This window comes from Lithobates pipiens, unplaced genomic scaffold (genome assembly GCF_037356315.1).
Source record: "Lithobates pipiens isolate NorthernLeopardFrog02 unplaced genomic scaffold, aLitPip1_a1.2 Scaffold_27, whole genome shotgun sequence".
Lineage (NCBI taxonomy): Eukaryota > Metazoa > Chordata > Amphibia > Anura > Ranidae > Lithobates > Lithobates pipiens.
Genome location: NW_027507788.1, coordinates 177554933 through 177558876, shown reverse-complemented (window position 1 = coordinate 177558876; position 3944 = coordinate 177554933). Strand labels below are relative to the sequence as shown.

Sequence of the window (3944 nt, the reverse complement as noted above, 5' to 3'; positions counted from 1 at the left end):
GTTACCTAAGTGAGACATGCAAATTATTTTTCTCTAGACAGCGCCCAGTGCTGTCCACTGCCAGCATCATATGGCCATATGGCAGGGAAGTAAATGAGGTCAAGGGCAGATGTTGAAACCCTTCCAACCAAAATCCCCTTAATTACTGGGTAATGAGGAAGGACCACTGGTGAGAGCTTGTCTAAAATGCAGCTGAATAACTGGGCTGCCCTGCAGCTATCGTCCTCTCTGAACATACATATATTACTAAGGGAGGCTTTGTGACATAGAAAAGAGTCCATCTGACTGTAGAGATAGTTGACTGGCTAACATTTGTTAAAACAAACCAGTCCTGTATCAGAGACAGCTTCCTAGCACCTGCTGCAGATGATGCAGATTAAATTTTTGGGGGCTTCTGCTATCCAAAGTATATATATTTCTTACAGCCTAAGCCCCAGTCATCAGCTGCTGCCCTGAGCCACTCCCCGCCCAAAATGAAAACAAACAGGCCTAGCAACCAGCTAGGCCTGCCTAAATTTATTTACACTGCCACAGAAAAAAAAACTCACTCTTGTACCTCACTACCTAGAGGATGCTACACTAAAAAAGGAAAGTGCATATGCCACCTCTGTTTTATGATTGTACCTTCCTTACTTGCTTGTTAGGCGAGAGCAGAGAGATCAGAGATCCTGTAACCATTCTGATGCTTTAGGTCATAAAAGGGAGCTCATTAGAAAAAGGCATTTTATTCATGGCAGGCAAGTAGTCATTTTGTGCATTATTGATTCATGTGAAAAGTTAATTTCAATTATATCCACATAAAATCAATAATCCAATCCATTTGTTATTAATAGAAAATAAAAATTACCTTTCTAGTACAGTCTGTAGACAGCCCTGATGCACAATGTGCATAGAAATGAAAACTTGGCTGTCTTCTTTGTACAGTTGCAATACAGAACTTCCCCAAAATTGCCATTTCCTACTCCTGCGGCTGGTTCCCAGTAGATTGTTTCTTATTAATACATGGGGAATGATCACATGATAAGAGCAGGAAGACTGTCTTACTCAGTACTCAGAATGTGGGAAGTAACTTCAGGAAGTAGGAAGAAAGTGGAATCCAAGGCTGGGCCTAACTAGAAATGGCAGCAGCTAAAACTCTACGATGAAGTTTGGTAATATACTGTATGTAATTGACCAGGGGAGTATTGTTCTTTTTTTCAGCAAAACCTTAAGAATTTAAATACTTTATTCATAATTTTACTTTCAGATTCACTTGCTAAATTTTGCTTATTGTAGCAGAAAATGAATGACCAATTTGGTAAAATTCTGCACCTTGGAAGAGATATGAAGTTTTCTAACAGCAATAACATTTATGAAATTCTTCTAGCTGGTTTCTCGAACTTGGGACAATCCTGAATTTTACTCCTCATGGCATTTCTCTGTATCTATCTATTCTTTATTGCTGACAATGGTCTCATCGTCTTTGTAAACCAGCGACAGTCCTCACTACATACTCCTATGAACTTCTTTATTGCAGCTTTATCATTTGCAGAGGTTTGTTATAGATCTGTCACCATCCCTAAAATGTTGGCCGATCTTCTAGACAAAGAGAAGAAAATTCCTTTAATGGGATGCATCTTACAAGCTTACACGATTCATTCATTGGGAACTTCTGAGTGTTACATCCTTTCGATTTTTCAGTATTTGGCTGAAAGTAAATCATTACAGTACTCATCTTTTATGACTTCCAAGCTGTATATTCTTTTGGTCATTTGCTGTTTTGTTGTAGGATTTTTAATCCCGCTTATTTGCTTTGATATCTCCACTTCCATTTTGTGATTCAACCATATTGAAAATATGAAGACATATTGAAAATGTCTTCTGTGACTTCATGCCCTTGGTTTTCTTAGCATGTGTAGATCCCATGTTCTATATACTGTAATGGTTGAATTTTTATTGGTTTTTTCATACTTTTTTGTAATGTCACTTCCAATAATCCTTCTCTCTTACATCAGGATTTTCTATGTTTTTCTGAAGATGAAATCCAAAGCTGGGCATCAGAAGACTACATGTGGTGCTCAACTGATTGTGGTTACTCTGTTTTATGCCAGTGCTGCTTCTGTTTCGAAAATGTCCTCTGCAAATTTTGACCGGACTGTTTGCCTCATCTACTCTGTATTTACGCCTCTAGCCAACCCCATCATATATGGTTTAAGAAATCAGGGTATTAAAAATGATATATATACTTATATTATATATAAAGTACTTTTGCTTTGCATCATTTGTCTCTCCATAGTACAGGGATTGTTGAAACATTTTAAGTTTACCATTAGGTTCAGGCTAGGCTGAGAAAAAATGGCCAGTCGAAGTGGATGGGGACAAAGAGGGAACAGGGAAGCTTTGGTCTGGGGTCAACCACAATCCCTTTCATAGTAGGGACAGATTTCTGTTGGCCTCCAGAAGATTTACCACACAAAGTGCATTATGAAGCCTCAGTAATCGGTTAGCACAGGGAATGATAAATGTGCCTAACACTTGGTTCACACAGACTGCAGGAATTAAATTGTGCGAGTTCAGCTGAACTCTCAAAATTTAATTCCTGCATGTCAGTCCTGACTTTGGGGGCGATTTCTGAGACATCTGTGTGGGTTTCTGCACAGATATCAATAGAAATCGCCAAAAGTATTACAGAGACTACTTTTGGGAATCGATGCAGCATCGCACTGATTCGGACACTGCGATTGCCGCCAATTGCCACCGATTTGGCATGTGATTTAACGTGTCAAAACATGTCAAATCGCATCAGTGTGAACCAGGACTCAAGGACATGGTTTATTGTCACACACCTTTTCACATCTTCCTGTATTAGTTTCCTTTGCCACTGTTGGAGTTGGTGCTGGAGGACTTCTCTCTAGTAGATCATGTGAACAATGTGCAGGTATCTATACAATGCCCACAATGTCCAGCATGTGTCACTTACTCTGGGTTCCACTCTGACTGAAAGTCCAAGAACCTCTTGGATGCTTTTTATTTATTTTTTCCACTGAAAACAGAGCATATCAGCTTCCATCTGCAGATTCTCATATTGATATTTTTGTGACCTTTAACCGCTTGCTGACACATATGTCACACACAGATGTACGTCAGCACAATGGCACAGGCAGGCAAATGGGTGTACAGGTACTTCCCTATAAATTCGCTGCCCTTAGGGCATGCGCACCCACCGCTAACCGCAGGGTCCCAGGAATTCGATGTTCTCTGGTGGCCCGCGATTGTGGTGTGGAGAGGTAGAACGGGGAAGTGCCTATGTAAACAAGGCATTTCCCCGTTCTGCCTTGTGTCATGACAGAGATCCACTACTCCCTGTCATCAGGAGCAGTGATCGCTGTCATGTTCTAGGTAGCCCCTCCCCCCCACAGTTAGAATCACTCCCTAGGACACACTTAACCCCTTCATTGCCACCTAGTGGTTAACCCCTTCCCTGCCAATGTCATTTACACAGTGCATCAGTGCATTTTATAGCACTGATCGCTGTTTAAATGACAATGGTTACAAAATAGTGTCAAAAGTGTGCGATGTGTCCACCATAATGTTGCAGTCATGATAAAAATAGCAGATCACCATTACTAATAAAAAAAATAACAATAAAAATGACATAACACTATCCCTATTTTGTACGTGCTATAACTTTTGTGCAAACCAGTCAATATACACTTATTGCATTTTTATTTTATTTATTTTTTACCAAAAAAAGGTAGAAGAATACATATCGGCCTAAACTGAGGAAAACATTTTTTTTTGATTTTTTTGGGGGGATATTTATTATAGAAAAAGTAAAATATTTTGAGGTTTTTTTCTAAATTGTTGCTCTTTTTTTGTTTATAGCGCAAAAAATAAAAACCGCAGGGGTGATCAAATACCACCAAAAGAAAGCTCTATTTATGGGGAAAAAGGTCATCAATTTT

General features: G+C 39.4%; 1 pseudogene; it reads left to right on the top strand.

The window, feature by feature from the left end:
* Positions 1-1323: 1323 nt before the first annotated feature.
* On the top strand, positions 1324-2328 carry LOC143933002 (olfactory receptor 6N2-like; annotated as a pseudogene).
* The last annotated feature ends 1616 nt before the right edge of the window (positions 2329-3944 follow it).